This window comes from Myotis davidii, unplaced genomic scaffold (genome assembly GCF_000327345.1).
Source record: "Myotis davidii unplaced genomic scaffold, ASM32734v1 scaffold425, whole genome shotgun sequence".
Classification (NCBI taxonomy): domain Eukaryota; kingdom Metazoa; phylum Chordata; class Mammalia; order Chiroptera; family Vespertilionidae; genus Myotis; species Myotis davidii.
The window spans coordinates 2,563,019-2,582,142 of record NW_006296413.1 but is presented as its reverse complement, the minus strand read 5'-3'; the positions used below and the strand labels follow the sequence as shown (position 1 = coordinate 2,582,142).

Sequence of the window (19,124 nt, the reverse complement as noted above, 5' to 3'; positions counted from 1 at the left end):
TGGTTGGGGGGCATGAGGGAGTGGAGTAAGAGATCAACCAAAGGACTTGTATGCATGCATATAAGCATACCCAATGGACATAAGACACTGGGGGATAGGGGAGGCTAGGGGACTGTCTAGGGGAGGGGGGGAATGGACACATATGTAATACCCTTTGTAATAAAAAATTTAAAAAAACAAAAAATAAAACCTCATAGACACAGACAACAGTCTGGTGATTACCAAAGGGAAAGGGGGTGGAGAGAGGTAGCAGAGAGTAGAGGAGGGATATATAGTGATGGAAGGCTTTACATGGGATGTGAACACACAATATACAGATGCTGTATTATAGAATTGCACCCCTGAGACCTATATAATTTTATTAACCAATGTCACCCTGATAAATTCAATAAAAATACAAAATGAAAAAAAAAAAAAAGAAACTTTGTAAGGCAGGTGTTACGGTCACCGCTTTGTAAGTAAACAGAAACTCAGGATAAACAGCTCGGCCACAGTCTCAAAGCTTGAAGGCACTCACATTCTGTTCGGGCCATGGTTCCAAACTGGGCCTTAGACACCTAACATCCTGCTTCCCAGGAACCGCCTGTGGGTAATTCAACATCAATCACCCCATCACACCCTCCCTTCTCTGCCTGCCAACCTCCAACTGCTCCTCTCCAACCATCCAGCTTTCGGGGCCACTCCTGGGCCCCCTCTCCCTCCAGCTGGATCAGTCACACCCCACCTTGTCCCCTCCCAACTAGAGTCTTTCTCCTCATGGTTAGGCGGCCGCTCCTGAGGGAGGCTGACTGAGCACCCACTGAATGCTGAGCGGAGAACTTCCCCTGCGGTGTTCTGGAATTCTGCAGAACCCACCAGAGGCACCGGGACTCACTGGCCTTTGCCCTGAAGTGCACACCCAGGAGGGGAGAGGAGCTGGGTGACCTGCCAGGAGCTCTGGCAACAGCCCTAGGCAGGTTCTGACTGGCAGGACTCACTTTTAGAATAGTTTCTCCCCAACTGGGAGAAGTCAGAGTGCTGAGGATTCCCTGGGGAGGAAGGAGCACCAGCTGAGGACTTCAGAACTGACGAGGTAGTAAGTGAACTATGAAAGCCCCAGATGACAAATTGCCTTTCCTATCTTCTCAGTCCCAAACCCAAGGGCACCTACAACAGGTCGCCTTCCCAGTGCCACCTGCCCATTTCTGGAGGAGGAGGTTGTCTTATAATAATTGCAAAAACAATAATTAATAAAAGCCATAAGTGTCTGCTAAGTGCCAGGCCCTGGACAAGGCACCACCCAGGTCATCCCACCAACACTTGTCAGGTGGGTGTTACTCCACATGACAGTCCTACTGAGCTGTAACCTGCACACTGTAAGTTTACTTAACAAGATCCTTAGGGCTCTGTCGTTTATAAAGTCCTTGAACAGCCGCTCTCGTATGCTACTACCAGCAACACTGCCCAGCAGGAAGGGCAGGATTATCTTCATCGTACAGAAAGGAAAGTGGGCTTTCCAGCCCCATCTGCGCCCCCCATGCCCCAGCACCACTTTCTGATGAAGGGAAGGATGAAGGGAAAAGTAGCCAGGGCCCTGGGGGGCGGGAAGATGGGAGCCACGGAGTGTGGGAGGAGCCTTGGAGAGGAGGTGGGGCCACGTGTCCCTGTGCTGCTGTGATTCCATGGAAAGGGCAAGGCCCTAGAATCAGAAAAGCCGGGTGCAAACTCCACCTCTGCCACCACCTGGTCCCATGATCTTGGGATCACTCTACCTCTCTGCACCGGTGTGATTTGGGGATATATAATAAATATTTAACTCGGGTTTTGTTCCTAGTTCCTGAAACCCTTGTCATTTCCCGAGGGGAGCATCTTTTTTTATTCATAATAAGTCCCTTTCAACCACATCTGAGTTTATGTTAATGAGATGATTCTGGTGGGTCCCTGAGTAGCTTTATGATGGGGTCTGGTTGACAGGTGAACCAACCTTGAGATTGGGGAGGGGGGGGAGAGAGACGGGCTGGAGACTTTGTTAATCACCAATGGCCAATCTTGCCTACATAATGGAGCCTCCATAAGAACTCTAAATGAAGGGGTTCAGAGAGCTCCCAGGTTGGTGAATGCATCCATGTGCTGGGAGGGTAGTGCACCCCAACTCCACAAGGACAGAAGCTCTTGCACGGACCCTCCCAGACCTCGCCCAGGCCCCTTTTTACCTGGCCGTTCATCTGCATCCTTTGTAATAAACTGGTAATAGTAAGCTAAACACTTTCTGAGTTCTGTGAACGGTTCCAGCAAATCGTCAGAACTGAGGAGGGGATCATGGGAATGAATCTCTCATTTACTAGTAGAGCTGACTGGTCGGAGGCTGGGAGGGAGGCCAGGACTTGCAGCTGGCATCTGCAGAGGGGGCGGTCTGTGGGGCGGGGCCCTTCACCTGTGGGGCCTGCACCAACTCTGGGTAGTGAGTGTCAGAACTGAACGGATTGTAGGACACCCCATCGGGATCTGCAGAGAATGGGAAAATTGGTTGGTGTCAGGGAATAGGTCACATATTTGATGTCAGAAGTATTATGAGTAAAAAAGTTACGAATCTATTAGCCCATCTATAAAATGTCTTTATCCTCCAGCACAGAAGGGAAACTGCAGGCTGTCCCTTTAGTTTCATCAACTGTAAACACAAAACATACTCAAAGGACAATGATGAGGTTTCACACTGGAGCCACCAAGTGTTCACTGAGCACCTGTGGCCCACAGCACACACTGAGGGGCAGAGGATGATAGGAAGCATGGCCTCTGCCTTCAAGAAACGTTTCGTCTGGTGAGGAGACAAGACCAGCTCAGCCCAGACAGGAACAGTGACTGCCTACTCCATTCTAAGAAACTGCTTTACGAGGAAAAGGAAATGGGGAAGTAGGCAATTGAGGAGAGCCCAGCCAAAGTTATGGAGGGGAGCTGACCGGGCTCAGAGGAAGGAGCCTGGCACACGGTGTCAGCACCTGCTTAGGGAGTGGGCAGGCGGTGAGAGGGAACAGCAGGGGTCAACGGTCCTCTCCCTGCAGCACGGCCCAGTCTGACGGGGTGAGGTCAGGGTCGGGTGGCACAAAGCAGATGCTGGTCAGATGAGAAGTCTGGTAAAGAACCAATAGAAGATGAAGTTAGAGAGGTTTAGTGAAATGATAAGCAAAGGAAAAGCATTCATTCATTCATTCGTTCAATACTGATTGGGTCTTTCCAATGTGCCGGGTCCTGTTAGGCACCGGAGATACACCTGAACAAGAGAGAAGAGGTTCCTGCCCTGACAAAACTAGTCAGGAGACCGAGTGCAAAACCAAGATTGTTCCAGACCCGTCAGATGATAAGTGCGGACTGTCTCCGTGCTCAGACCCCCTCCTGAGGACAGCTGTCACTTAGAGATGTGACAAGGAACAGCCACAGGAGCCACATCCCTCCGTCCCTGGTCCAGAGCACGGGGGATAAAGGCACAGATTTACCAACATTTGGAACAAATGGAGGGAAATGCATGTCCCTCCCTCTCACTGTGCCTGGAACCACATACATGCAGAGCCGGCTTCTTCCTTCTCGAACTCCTATCCCGTGACTTGGGAGACAGCCTGGCCTGTTTGCAGTTGAAGATAAGAGCCAGAAGCCATTTGGGCCCTTATCAGCTTCTCCTCCCCTTGAACTGAGGGAAAGGTTTTCTTTTAAGTGAAGGGGAAGTTCTCTTCTTTCAGATCTAACAGCGAGTCCTGCTCAAATGCCAGGAATTCGTTCTCCCAAAAGGCAGGCAGTTACCCGCTTCCCCTCCATTGATCTAATCACAAACTCACCTCTTGGGGAGAGCTGATCATAAGCCTTCAATTTCCCAGATTCCTTACAAAGGCACATTACCTGGTGGCTTTTGTGAGCCACTGGCCTGGTATGACTTCGTTAGCAAGGTTTTTAAATGCTCGAACATACTATTAAACCCACCCAGATCAATTCATTTAATGTGGTGTCACCCACAACCACACCAGACAAGGACAGGCCTTCCTGTTCTCAGCTCCAGCGCATTTCCTCAAGGCCCAGGTTGGCCAAGGAGCTGAGGGGGGAGGGAGGGGCTGGGCCCTAGCCTGGTGCTAGACTCAGAGCAGACCCTTCCCTGGCAGCTTCAACATTTCCATGAGACCCCAGTTGAGGGAACCATGTGACCTTTCCCCCAACTGTCACCACCACCCCAAGGCATTCCGGGCCAGAGCTCTGGGACCCATGGCCCAACTTCCTCTGCCTGCAATGTCGCAGGCAGAACCCATTTTCATCGCCAAGTAGAATTTGCTACCTTGGGCTCCTAGGCTTTCCCATCCCTGACCAGAACCAGCCCCACAGGCCTGTGAGCATCGATCCAGCCCACCCCACCCATCCCCTGGATTCCTGTCTCTGAGGACATTCCCAGAATCCTTCTGCCCTCTCCTTTCCAAAATACTAGAAGGCTGCCAAGTTCCAGAGGGAAGAGAAACAATGGCCACCGTGCTTGCAACTCCCTCCGGGACGGTGTGCTTCTAGAGGCCTCGGAAAGGTGGTCCTCTTACCGGGGCAGCGGTCTGCACAGCTCTAAGGAGGCCACACTGTTCCTGGTGCTGGGACACCCAAATCTGGGCCCTCTGCCTGCTGCTTGTTTATAACTGATGTTTTACTCAGGCCTCTGTCAATGACTTTCCAGAACTGCCCTCTCCCCTACAGCTCAGAGGACAGAGGCTGCTCGTGAGCCAATCTCTGCTCAGGGGTAGACCTTGAACAGACTGTTTGAAGGAAGAATAAAAAACAAAACCAGGTCAAGGGTGAGCTGGAGGGGATGGTCAAAAGCCACAGCCTATGGATTCTGGCGGACAATTACAGGCAGTGGTATTTGGGTTTTACAAAGGAAGGGGGGCCAGGCCAGGGAGGGAGAGCCAGCCAGGAGAGAGGGCTTCTGACCTGAGAAAAGGAGCATTCCTGCTGAGACCTTGCTGTGCCTGGGGATGTCCCCCTGGAACTGGTGACATCATGGTCCTTTCTCTCCACGGGGCCAGAAGACTAGATTCCTCATGAGGGGACATGTTACCTAGTGGCTCTTGTGAGCCACTGGCCTGGTCTTAATACCACTGTAATTAGCTAATCCTTTAAAATAAAAACCTAATATGCAAATAGACCGAATGGCAGAACAACCGGTTGCTATGACATGTACTGATCACCAGGGGGCAGACGCTCAACACAGGAGCTGCCCCCTGGTGGTCAGTGCGTTCCCACAGGGGGAGTTCTACTCAGCCAGAAGCCAGGCTCGCTGCTCCTTAGTGCTGCCTCGGAGGCAAGAGAGGCTCCAGCCACCACAGCTTCTAGCTGAGGGTTTACAGCTGGCAAGTCCAGCAGCATGGTGGAAGCCTCTCCAGCCTCCACTGCAGGCTGGTGGTAAGGAGTGAGGAGTCCCGGACTGCGAGAGGGCACAGGCCAGGCTAAGGGACCCCCCTCCCCCCCAGTGCACAAAATTTTGTGCACCAGGCCTCTAGTTATTAATAACAGGAAAGGAGCAAAAGGGAGGCCAGACATTATAAGCATTCTCCAGGAAGCTGCAATTCCACACTCCCCAGGGAGCCACCGGCCCATTCCCTGAAGTTCACCAGAAAGGGGTCCAACAAAAGGGAAGATGGGCCCATGTGCAATGAATGGGAGTGACGCAGGGAAAGTGCATGTCAGTCAAGCCTGGGAATCATGGATTGGCTAGAGCAGGCAGGGCCTTGCAAGCCTGTGAAAATGTGGGGATACATAATCCCCCAAACAAAGGAGCTCTCTCCATGGGCCACATGGACCCCTCACACCATGAACAAAAGGACTGCAGCTGGGAACACTAAGCTAGCCTGATGCTAGATCGGACTGTCCCAGCACAGAGCGGGAACGCTGGACACCGGCTTTGATTTCAGCTCGACTGGAAGCAAATGGGACTTCCATGGTGGGACTCGGGAAAATAGGATCTTGGAAACTCAGGGGTTTGATTCCAAAGAAATAAAGCTTTTTACAATATCTCATCCTCCCGTGCAAATCTCAGAAAACTCTTTTTCTCAGGATATTACAAGAAGCCCACTCCCACTAGCAACAGGTGGAGACGTAGAGCTCTCCCCATGGGCAACAGTCTGACTTCATTAGCAAGGTGTTTAAATGCTTGAACATACTATTAAACCCGCCCAGATCAATTCGTTTAACGTGGTGTTATCCCAACAACCACGCCAGTCAAGATGGGAATAGAGTTCCCACCCCACTATCGCAAAAACAGAGCACAAACCAGGCTGAGCTCCGATAGGAGTTCTTGGAGAAAGCCCAGTCGATAGCTTACTGTTCTGTCTTTGCTTGGCTTCCTGAACCCAAGGTTAACTGGTCAGAGAGGGCCTCCCTGGTTCAGAGCTCACTGCCTACAGGGCAGATGGTATCCAGAGAAGTGCATGGGCTGAGCCTGCCAATGAAATGTGAACGGGGCAGAGGGCCTGAGTCAGGCGTGTCCGGGAGACCCAGGAGTTAAAGGAAAACTCAGTGTGGGAGGGAACTTGTTCACTTCTCTCGGGTCCAGGATGCTGACCCACACAGTACTTCTGATTCCACCTCTCCTCCATCTTTCTCCAGAGCTGACAACAAGCAGCTTTCTGCTTCCTCTTTAACGCACAAGTCACAGCAGAGATTCTGGAAAATGAGGACAGCGACACCCACTGGAGGCGCCTCCCGGGGTTAGCAAGAGAAGAGGGTTGGCTGGAATACTGAAGTGACAACCAGCAGACTCCCTGCTTTTGGCGCTCTGCCTTCTGAGCTGGGGCTGGCCCTGTCCTCCCCACATCAGGACGGCACCTGGTGCTTTTTCCCTACTGGAGGCGGAGAGGTGCCACTGACTACCACATCCGCTTTGAGACTGGCCATCTGGTTGGTGTCCTGCTGGGTGGGTGAGCTACAGGGGCCGGCAATTAGGCCTCAGCCTCGTCCAGGAGCAAGAATGGTCTGAGGGACATTTCTACAGCGTGAGATCTTAGTCTGTTTTTTCAGGCACTTTTCCATACCTTACCTCAATCTCCCTACACCTCTGGGAAGAGCCCAGCGTAGGGATATTAATCCCCTTGGGAGGAGAGGTGAAAGCCTCAGGACACGAGTTTAGGAAACAGATTACCCTGGTCCAGGTCTAAGAAGGAAAGTCTGAGGCTATCTGGGAAAAGGTACAAGCTCTGGGTAAGGATTCGTCAAAGGGGGCCTTCCCTATGCAGAGACCTTCGCTGTGGAAGGAGAAAAGGGAAAAGCGCCTTTGTTAACATTGAACCAAGGGGCTAGTTGGCAGGAATCTAGGCCAGCTCTGAATTGGCAGGAGGGAATGTGGTGGGAATACAGAGAACTGGTGGGCAAGCTCCCCCACACCCTCCACCCCTAAGGGAACAACAGCCTGAGCAGGGTAAGATGATGGTATTTGCTGGCCTCCTCCTTGTATCTTCTGCCTTTTTTGCTCTCTTTCCTCAACCATACTCTCACCACATCGCCCTCTCCAGTGTGGAAGCAGGAAAACAATCCGAAGAATTGAAGGTGCCTCTTCTGTGTTGAGATCAAACAGTGGGAAGGTGTGGGGGCAGAGAGAAAACAAGCAGAGAGCTGGTTAGATTTGAAACTACAGGAAGCAGTCCGTTCAGCTCAAACTAGGCCCTAGAGCTGTCAATTACAGGGTGTTGAAGTCAGCCCACCAGTCCACTCGAAAAATCAATGGAAAAATATCCTCAGGTGAGGAGTAACAACAAAAAGACCAGTGCAATGACCCATGACCTCCTATCCTAGCACCAGCCCATCAGTAGAGACCATGATCCTGAAAGGACACACCTTAAAAGCTTATGAATATTCTATTGAGATCCTCCCCTAAAATCCCTGCCTTTAGAAAACATAAAAACCCTTAAGACAAAAGACACAGCATGTGCTCTGTCTCTCTAGAGCAGTGGTTCTCAACCTTCCTAATGCCGTGACCCTTTAATACAGTTCCTCATGTGGTGGTGGCCCCCAACCATAAAATTATTTCCGTTGCTACTTAATAACTGTAATTTTGCTACTGTTAGGAATCGTAATGTAAATATCTGATATGCAGGATGTATTTTCATTGTTACAAATTGAACATAAGTAAAGCATAGTGATTAATCACAAAAACAATATGTAATTATATATCTGTTTTCTGATGGTCTTAGGCGACCCCTGTGAAAGGGTCATTCGACCCCAAAGGGGTCGCGACCCACAGGTTGAGAACCGCTGCTCTAGAGCATGTCTGTGCATTGCCCCCACATTTAAAAAAAAAAAAATTATTGATTTTTAGAAAGGGAGAGAGAAACATCAATTTGCTGTTCCACTTATTTATGCATTGATTGGTTGACTCTTGTATGTGCCCTGACCAGGGATCAAATCTGCAATCTTGGCATATCAGGACAAGGCTCTAACTAAGCTATGCAGCCAGGGCTAACCCCCTCCCCCTGCCCCCCATCCCCACCTTTCTTCCCTAAGGCACACTGCTCGTTTTCTTGAATGGTCCCTCAGCAACTTGTTTCCTGAGTCCACACAGCCCAGCTGGCTCACTTCTTCTGTCTCTGTGACTTTCTTTCTTTTTTCTTTTTTTAAAATATATTTTTATTGATTTCAGAGAGGAAGGGAGAGATAGAAACATCCATGATGAGAGAGAATCATTGGTCAGCTGCCTCCTGCATGACCCCTACTGGGGATCAAGCCCACAATCTGGGCATGTGCCCTTGACCTGAGTTGAACCTGGGACCCTTCCGTCTGCAGGCTGACGCTCTATCACTGAGCCAAACCAGCTCGGGCTCTGAGACTTTCTTTATAAAGGGCTAAAGCAGTTCCACCTAGGCTCACTCCTGTTGCATGATCTTGCCTCTTCTATCCTAAGCCCTTCCTTTGTTTCACTGTCCCCAGCTTTAATAAACATACTCTAATAAACACCTGGACTTGTATTGTGAAATCTTTCCCGCACAAAGTCAAGAACGGAGAGTCCACATGGCTGGTAACACCTCCACTCTGTTTCACAGTTTGAGTTGCTGAAACCTGCCTAAGGTTCCCGGTATTCTGCCAAGATCCACACCCAGCCACTGGCAGCTGGGGAGGCAGATAAAGCTCAGGGGCAGGCTGCCCCTGGTCCACCCACCAGGTGAAGGCCTGCTCCTTGCCCTCCGTGCTCTCTGCAGCACTTACCACCACTGTAATTAAACAGTGATGGCCTTCTGTCATTTTCCCCCAAGGAAGGGAGTTCAGGCTTAGACTTTCTGGTTCCCTGCTGTGTCTCCAGCACTTAGAACTCGGTGAGTGCTTAAACAGTTGTGGAGCAAATACAAGTCTCTCTCAGCTACCCAGCCCCCTGAAGCTCAGTGACCATGCAGAGACCAAAGGTTGCAGGGGTGATGCAGCTACTGGGAGAAGGGAAACAGGCCTCCTGGAGCCTCACTCATGGGATGTGATTCCTCCGGAGACAGTGTGCTAGGTTCTGAGACAAATATCCTGAAGTTTTGTGCTAAATGAATGGAGGGTGCAATATTGTAATTTGTAAGAAATTATTTGGTCATTCAGGAAATACACCTCCATAAACATATGTAAATTTCCCAAGTGTTGAGAGTGAAAGAGGTGTGTTGTTAGAGCAATAAAGTAACTTTCGGAAAGCACCTCAGGATGGGCTGGTTGCCAATGAAGCCAACCCAGTGGCCCTCACGGTTAGAACTTTCTGTTCCTTCCCCACTTACCATACCTAACCATGCCCACCTCCAACCTCCTCCAGGGAGGAGAGAGGGGCTGGAGGTTGAATCAATTGACAGTGATTGAATCAACAGTGCCTGTGTAATGAAGCCTCCAAAAAACCACGAGGATGAGTTCAGAGAGCTCCGGGATGGTGAACGTGTGGAGACTTGGGGAGAGCAGTGCACCTGGAGAGAGCTGGGAGCTCTGTGCCCATTCCCACATATCTTGCCCAATCTATAACAGGTTGGTCAGAGCACAGGTAAGAATCTGGCTGAGAGAGAAAGAGAGAGGCGGGGGGTGGCGGTTGGAGGGGAGGCATCTTGCAGGACTGAGCCCTTAACCTGTGGAATCTGAGGCTGTCTCTGAGTAGAGCAGGGGTGGGGAACCTTTTTTCTGCCCGGGGCCATTTGGATATTTATAGCATCATTTGAAGGCCATACAAAATTATCAACTTAAAAATTAGCCTGCTACATTTGATCAAACATTTAATTAATTCATCCCTAATGCGTTGGGAGAGCCAGACCAAATGATTTCATGGGCCTCATACAGCCCAGCCCGCAGGCAAGATGTTCTCCACCCCTAGGATTGTGTCAGAATTGAGTTTGTTTGGTGCCGGGGGAACTCCCTTGCCCTCATGTTGTAATTGGGTCTGGGAACCCTAACGAGGGTGATCAGATAGAGGTCCTGGCCACAGAGCAAGCCCCCACTTCTTTCTGGATCCTCGGCTAAGCTATTGCTCCCAACTTTTAGCATCTCATGATTAATGCTAACTAGGCTTTCTCCCTGCTCCCCCCGCCGCCGCCCTCAAACAAACACACAACCTGCATTTCTTTTAGCCGCCAATAGAGTCTACTGCTGGTGGGACTGGCAAGAACAAATGACCTTTGCACACAGGGGCCAAGGCCTCCACCCGGCTCTACCCGGCTCTGCTCTGCATCCCCAGGCTCTGTGTGTGGGCCCGGCTCCCCCATTCACCTCAGAAGATCAGTCCTGACCGAGTGACCCCGCCATTTTGCCCAGACCACTGTCTTACCTTGGCAATGGGTAGGCCAGGTTCATGGCTGTGGACAGAATGCCTGTTCTGCTGGCTGCCAAGCAGCTTTACACGTGTAGTCTGTGCTCCTAATGAGGTTAAAGAGCCTTACCTCCCAGGTGACATAGTTGGCTAGAGGCAGCGAAGCAGCTCACCCCATTGCCAGGCCCGAGACCGTGGCTTATTCATTTTGGTGTCCCACATCTGACTGAGCAGCGGACTAAGGAGGCACCGAGTCAATGTTTAAGGAACTAATAAACCTTAAAGGGAGACATGGCCACACAGAATGTGCAGGACATTTGGTGGCAGAACACCTGGATCCCAGGCAGGGTTCTTCGTGACCTCAGGCAACTCATCTGCAAAATGATATCCCGAACCCCGTGGGCATGTATGTGAAAGTCCTTGCTCACTGTAAAGGGCTGGTGTGTACAGGTTTCCCGAGATTTCCTACCTGGGAGAAAGGAGCCAAGGGCATGGAGAATTGATAAGCTAAGAATGGAGGTCAGGTCTGAAATTCCAGAACTAAGCTCCCAGGAAAACTGGAACTGGGCCTGGAGGACTGATCGTATTTCATAGTGGGTGTGTGTTTGCTGCTTTGCACATAGTTCTCAGGCTCTGTCTGATATGGAGGTGCTTTGCCTTAGCCAGGCCTAAATGAACGCATGTCAACTGTTCTGGTGGGTATAAGAAAGTTCCTGACGAGGGGGGAGGATCTGGGAAACTTCTGGCATTCTGTATACTGAAGGGAACCAAAGTTCTGCCACCCTGAAGCTGCCTTTTTGGGATATTGACTTTAAGCTGTTGATTAATACACAAAACTCAAAAAGAACCTTTGACCCTCCCCCTCTTTCCTGCCCCAGAGATTCAGACAGAAAAACCTGCTTAGGAAGATCTTAGGATACTCAGCTCAGGCTTATTTGAATTAAGTATGGTCAGTAAGAGGCTTTCGGCAGGGGCCTGTTAGCTAGAACCCACTGTGTTCCATGGTTACTCAGTCACCTAGAAAGAATTTTCCTGCCATGTGTGTACCCTCTTCAACTATGCCCATTCTCACTTCTGAAACCTAATACCCCATCTCCTCACCAACCCCCTTTTCTCCTTTACACAAAATGTCTTCTATACTCCACATTGCCTGTCTTTGTAATATCCATTCCTAAGTGAATTCCCCATGCACACGGATTAAAACTTTGACTTTCTCCTGTTAAATGTCTCTGCTAATTTGATTATTAACCCAGCTAAGAACGTAGAAGGTTGGAGGGAAAGTGTTAATTTTTTTAGCCCCCACAATAAGGGACTGAACCTGAGTGACCTGGGGCAAGAGGCGCCTCAGCACCAGGCCTCCGCCTTCAGGACAGCAGCACTCAGCCCCGGGCGGCTGTGGGGAAGGGCTGCCAGGCCTGGTGGTCCAGGAGGGCCTCCTGCTGCAGGAGCGGGGCAGACTGGAAGCCTGTCAGCGCTTCCTAAAGTTAGCACGTTTTCTTATCCCTTATGGAGCACGTACTCTTATCCCCTACGGAGCACTCACCCTCCACTGCAAAATCTTTGTCAAAATGCCCAAGTCCCTTCCGTGGCTGCAGCCTTTGAGCTCTCTAGCTGGTAAGGCAAACAGCAAGTGAAATCCTCTCCTCCTCCCCAAGAACTGTGCATTTAAGAAAAGTTCATGTGAAAGTAGTCAGAATTCTTGCTTCCACCCGCAGCTCCTGTCAAAGAGAGATAAAGCACTAGGTCTGAAGTCTACAGAGTCGACGCTACTCTTAACATTTCTACTTCTCACATTCTCTTTTTGGGGTGTGGGTGGAGCGGAGATGGGTGGAAAGGTGAGAGACGGAAGAAGAAATAAACAAGAGAATGAACTAAAGGCTTCAGCTCACCCTGGCCTCACAGCAGAGACCCGCTAGGTGGCGAGGGCCCAGAGGAGAGGACAAGACCTGGGACTCCTCCCTGAAGATCTCTTCTCTCCAGAGTCACTCTACTCTGGCAGCTCAGAGAGGAGCGAGGCCACGCCCACAAGCCTCGGTATCCATGCAAATCAGAGGGTTTCAGGAGAGTCCGTAGAAAAGACTGGACAATCCTGGCACCATGGGCCAAAATGGGCTGTCCCAAGTCATCGGGTTAGTCTCAGAGGGTAAAATAAAGGAAGAAAATGTTTCTATTTTCAAATTCTCCCTTCGCTTAAAGAGCGTCTTCGGGTGTGGCTTCCTGTGGCTGATGACAGACTCTCCTGAGGTCTCCGGGAGCTTAAGCTGAGAAGGAATGAGAAGCCATGGGGGGCGCGAGGGACAGAGTAACAACAACAGTGAATGGGCTCCAGGCCAGCGGCAGTGAATGAGCCAATCCTGACCACATGTGCTAGGAATAGCAAACATAACCGAAGGGAGTGGGGTGGGAAGAGAACTCACTTCCATCACTGAGGAAAGAATGAGGCCTGGCCGGGAGGGGCCTGCTCCAGGCTCCCCCTTTGAACGAGGTCCGAATTAAAACCTCAGCCTCAACTCCTTGGAGAAGAGCTACTGTATTACTCAAGAGGAATATCTGAGTTTAAAAAATGGGTAAGAGGTCAAAGGCACATTCGTGACCCAGACTTCTGCAAGTGATACTGGTCAGATAATATCAGATAATGGCCCTGAGCATGTAGGTGTTACCACAGTGCCTGGCACAAAACCCTTGTTGAATGAATATATGGATAAATGGATTCAGAATGAGACTGTTTGACCTGAAGTAAGCAGATTACTGGAGACAGAGCGAGGGGTATGTGAAACAGGGACACGTGAGTTTGTTTTCCCATGTACCCAGAATATACCATGCCTCTAACCAGGGCATAAAGGGAAGAAGGAGGAAGAAGGGGAGAAGCAAGGAACATGTGTGTCCTCAGACTCCACCTGCCCACAAGATGGAACCCTGCAGAGGTGCCAGGCTATTCGTCAGCAGGGCCATCAGCCAGAGATCTCAGATTATGGGGTTGGGGCGAGAGGAGGGGGACAGAGAAATGGCATGGACCTAAAACCAGGAGCACAACGTGGCATCACCAGAAAGCCTATCTCCCGGGCACTGTTTGCAGCTTCAGGAGGGGCAAAGGGCCACAACCCTAAATCTGATGCTAATAAGCTGATTTGTCACATGGGAAAAAAGAAAGAGAGGGCAAAGGGCCAATGTGTTCTGAGCCATGGTTTCCTGTCAACCCCAAGACTCAGAGCCACTCCTCGTCCTCACAGCACCTCCTCCACGCGGCCTCCCGCCTTTGGCTTTCTTCCTTCGCCCCAGGATCAGAACTCCAGCCTCCCCAGGGAACGGTGCTGGGCCTGGGCTCACGTGATTTGTTCAATGCAGAGAAATGCACACGTGACAGAGGAACTGTGGCCAAGGACAATACGCCTTACTGGGTCAGCGGTTTAACTGCTCTAACTGCATCCATTTATACACTTGTCTCCTCTGCATCATGAGGAAGACAACCCACTTTCACTAGGGCAACTGAGTGTGACAACAAACAGGCTAAAAACTCCACTGCTTGCTCAAAAACCTCTTTACATTTCTCCAAGTTCTTATGCAGGAACACTATAATCTTAAAGAAGAAGCATTCTAGAGAGGAAATACAAGCAAAAAGAGAACAGAAGTCAAGGATAATTTTCTAAAATGATGAGAAACAGATGTTTTGAGCAAAATATCCTGCTCGTAGGCCCCCGGCATCATGTCAGATGTTACTGGGGAAGAATAAAAGGATGCTAAAAGGCTTTGTGAAGGACACAAGCACAGAAATGACAAAGAGAAAATCTAGAGTCATTCAGAGAAATAAACACATAAACATACAGCCTCCTGACAGTGGGGCGTTTTGTTCTGTTGGTTGTGGCCTGGCACAGGGCATAGTGAGAGCATGGGTGTCGGGGCAGAGAGATGAGTCTGAACCCGAGCTCTACCACTCATGGCTGGGCGACTCTCTCTCTCTCTCTCTCTTTCACACACACACACACACACACACACACACACACACACTGCCTAAATTTCCTCAAGACAACACCTCCAGAAGAGATCACAGAATAAACATAGCTACCATTACTAATTTTAGCTGCCATTATCATTTCATTGTTGTATTCTTTTAAATAAATTTAGTTCTAAATGCAGAAAAGACATAAACCAGCAGATATAAAACCACACTGCAATTCTAAACTTACAAGTTCCCCAGACTTTGGAACTCTCCCTGAGAATTTTAGACTGACAAGGTTCTCTACACAGAGAAAGCTGCCCACATCCTTCACAAAAGGGCCCCCTCCCTAACCCAGCTCATTTAAACGGAAAAAGGAGACCCACTATCTTCCTAATTACAACTTCCCTGTTCTTGTGAATGAGGTTGGCTGCCTCTTTGACTGTATAAAGTGCACCCCGCATCCCAGCATCCACAATCCCAGAAGAGACTTTACGAAGAAGAGGTTTAAATTAAATCAGAGGGAAGAAGGTGGGAAATAGGCTTTGAGGCTTGAAATCCAAACAAACAGAATAACAAGAAGGACGGAGTGGAGCTATAGACAGATGAACCGCCATTCAACAAATAGCTGCTCCATCCTCAGGTTCAATCATTCTCTGTCGTCACATCAGTGAGGAAGCAATGGCTGCCAGCTCACTGGATGTGCATCCACAACTCCAGGGGGAGCGCCTGGTCTTCCTCTGCTCTGCCCTTTCATTTCCTGTCTCGGACCCACATCCTTACTTGGCCGCAGGTGACACAGGTATGAGTCACTTACTGTCCACAGGAAGCCAAGAGCCACTGACCTCTCCATCGCTGAGAAGACCTGTTAGTTTCACTCTGGGCTCCACCCTCTCTCTGGTGAACTGTCTTGCCCAAGTTTGCTATCAGGTAAAAAGAGGGTTTCAGGCAAGGACACAGAGGATATGAGATCATCCTCATTCCTGGAAAATAACTCTCACTTTGAGGTGGTTGAGTCATGAGCGCAGCAGGGAAATGGGACCAGATACCACTGAGCAGCAAAAAGGCAGGCTGTGCACATCTCTGCCACACACAGAGAAAGAGAGAAGTCTCAGAGTCCCTGCTCCTTTAGGAGGGGAGTATGGGAGGGGAGAGAAGTTAGGAATTAAGGGTGTTGATTTGGCAGAACAAATGGCAAACACTCTATTCTTCCTTCTTATTTGCAAATAAGATAGACATGATCTTTGGACACGAGGACAATGGCATCCTAAGCATCTGAGAAAAGGCAACTAAGATGCTATTTGGAAAGATATGATGAAAGCCAAGCAAACTCAAGAGGCAGAGAAGATAATGAAAAGAAGGACAGGGCAGAGAAAGTACAAAGAAGAAGAAACTCCTTTGCAAATATGTGATTGTTTGGAGGCTTCTAAAAGCTAAAGGCCATAGTCCAGGCAAGACCATTATCAAAATCTCTTAAAATCCTATATAATAAAAGCCTAAAATGCAAATTGTCCCCTTGGGCAGTTGTTCAACCGGGAGTTCGACCGCTCACTATGACGTGCGCTGACCACCAAGGGGTGGTGTGGAACATGGCGGGCAAGCATCAGCGAGCAACGCACTGCAACCTCTCGCCGGCTATCTGGGGGCGGGGTTGATGGGGACAGAGGTGCAGTGAGGATGCAGATGTCCCCGAGCTTGCTCTCACTCCCCCTGCTCCCCTCCCCCGGGACTCTAGGGCTCGAGCACCGGGGAAGCTCCCCCGATGCTCAGGTGCAGGGTGCCGCAAGGAGCCCGCCCACACCCGCACAGTCTCTTTCAGGTGAGACCACAGGGGCTGGTCAGGCTCCCAGTGGGTTCGTACAAGAGCTGGTCTACAAGGCCAGCTGGGAGAGAGAATGCTGCTCGCCCAGCTTCTGTGCAGCACTGCTGGGCGGCCCAGAGGCCCATGCTGCACCCTGGCCCGCGGTGTCCAGCCACGCTCACTGCACCTCCACGTAGGGACTTGGTTGCTGTGACTCAGGCAGAGAGGGGCATGCAGGCCCAGGTGCTGCCCAGGGCCCAGAGGTCAGCTGGGATCTGCCCTTCCAGGCCAGACGCTCTCGCTTTGACCGCTGGCTAGGCCTAGGGACCACACCCGTGCATGAATTTCGTGCACCGGGCCTCTAGTTATTAAATATTACCTTTGTGATCAGAAAAGGTAAGCATATTTTCTATCTGAAAAAATATACACACATAGCTTACAAATGGAAAATGTGGAGCTCTTATTAAAAAGCATATCATTTAAGGGACATTATCTTTTCTAAAATAATCTGAAATAATAGGCAATTATAGCTAAACTGCAATAGGCCACACTAATGAAATAGGAATAGCAAGCGTAGGCAATTCAATAAATATTTATAGTACTTCTTAAGTGCCAGGCATAGGGTAGGAGTATAATTTTTTAAAATTGTATTCAATAATGGTAAATTGATACAACCAGGGACTAGGCACATGACCAATTAGAATTGCTTGGCACATGGGTCTAATAATGCACATTCTCTGATGACAAATATGTACAAAATGTACAGGTGCTTTGACAAAGAGAAATGTTATTAAGCTTTCAGTTTGCTACTTAAAAAAATTTTGTTGCCCCCTTCCCCCTGCCGTCATTTTGACCATTTTAAAGTACATAATTCAGAGGTTTTTAGTAATTATAAAATGTTGTACAAATATCACCACTATCTAATTCCAGGAAATTTTCAAACACCCCTACTAAAAAACTCAGTACCCTTAAAAGTCACTCCCCATTTCTTCCCTCCCCGCCCCCGGTCCCTGGCAACCACCAATCTACTTTCTGTCTCTATGAATTTACCTATTCTGGACATTTCATATAACGTTCATAACAACTGAACCAAACCAGCCAGGGCAATATTGCTTGTTTTTGAACATCACAGACATGGAGTCGATACTGTAGACCTGCACTGCACTAATTTACCCCAGAAGGCCACTTTGGGACTCTGATGGAACCAACGAGGTGTGCCCCTTTTAAAGACTTGTGGTTGGCACATCTGTACCAAGTTCGTCTTCCCAGGGTTTGGGTCCACTCTAACATTCACTATGAAGATAGGGCTGCTTATGAGAGCAGGAATAGCACACAGGCAATTATTAATACATGTCTTAAGGGATTTAAAAATCACATCCTATTTCAGACCCTGGTCACTCTTCCCTCTTATTTCCGGTTACAGATTCTTATTTTCACATAATTCTTTTTCCGAACATTTTGCCCTTTTGATTTATGAAATTCCCCATAACCCTCACATTTGCTGAATTCCTGAGGAGACTATGTGAATACCCCATTGTTATCCTGCTACTGCCAAGTTGATCTTGGTAGGTTTTAATTTCAGGCTGGCCTGATTCTGGTTTGTCTGTTTAAAAAACAAAAAAACCCAAAACTTTAAAATATTTTTTCTGTTGTCCGTATATCAAAAAGGCTCCTTATTTTAATTTTATTTATTTTTCCTTTTTTTCTTATTGTGGTAGAATACACATTACATAAAATTTACAATCTTAACCATTTTTAACTGTAAAGTTCAGTGGTATTAAATACATTCACATTGTTGTCCACCCATCACCACCATCATCCATCCCCGTCTGTAACTCTCATCTTATAAAACTGAAACTGTCTCCATTTATCAATAGCTTCCATTCTTTCCTCCCTCCCTTCCCCCAATCCCTGGCAACTATCATTATACTATGTCTTTTCATATGCTCATTGGTCATTCATATATCCTCTGAAGAAATGTCCACTCAAGTTCTTTGCCCATTTTTTAATCTTTTCCTTTGTTGTTCATGTTGTTGAGTTTTAGGAGTTCTCTGTATATTTTGGATATTAATCCCTTACCAGATATATGATTTGCAAATATTTTTTCCCCATTCTGTGGGTTGCCATTTTACTCTATGAATAATATCTTTTAATGCACATTTTAAAAATTTATTAAATTCAATTTGTCTTTTTATTGTTGTTACCTGTGCTTTTGGTGTCATATCCAAGAAATCATTGCCAAGTTTGGTGTCGTGAAGCTTTTGTCCTAGGTTTTCTTCTAAGAGTTTTATTGTTTTAGGTCTTACATTTAGGTCCTTGATCCATTATGAGTTAATTTTTATAGATGGTGTTAGGTGAGAGTCCAACTTCATTCTTTGGCATGTGAATATCCAGTTTTCCCAGCACTATTTTTTTTAAGACTGTCCTTTCCCCATTGGTCTTAGCATCCTTTTCAAAAATCATTTGACCATATATGCGAGAGTTGGTCTATGTCTGTCTTTTACCAATACCACATTGTTTTGATGATTGCAGGTTTTTTTTTATAAATATACTAGTGGCCTGGTGCACAGATTCATGCACATTGAAAGGAAATTAATTAGAAGAAATATTTTAATATCACTGTTTGCCCTTTCTCTATAATGGAA

The 19,124-nt window shown here is 48.5% G+C and overlaps 1 protein-coding gene and 1 long non-coding RNA gene across 9 annotated transcripts in view; one reads left to right on the top strand and one right to left on the bottom strand.

Moving 5' to 3' along the window:
- The window catches only part of PC (pyruvate carboxylase), a 67,183-nt gene that overhangs the window by 30,806 nt on the left and 17,253 nt on the right, over positions 1–19,124 (bottom strand). The window contains exon 1 of one of the 8 annotated variants that reach the window (XM_006771532.2): positions 10,763–10,787. The exons of 5 other annotated variants lie outside the window; for them this stretch is intronic. The gene's annotated coding sequence lies outside the window, so the exon portion shown is untranslated. Of the gene's footprint in view, positions 1–2,413; positions 2,436–4,544; positions 4,622–10,762; positions 10,788–19,124 lie in introns of those variants that run through there. 2 more of the 8 variants (XM_006771530.2, XM_006771533.2) reach the window with 2 other exon arrangements.
- On the top strand, positions 9,345–16,175 carry LOC107184348. The gene is made up of 2 exons (XR_001515157.1): positions 9,345–9,988; positions 15,914–16,175. It is a non-coding gene; the product is annotated as an uncharacterized LOC107184348 (long non-coding RNA).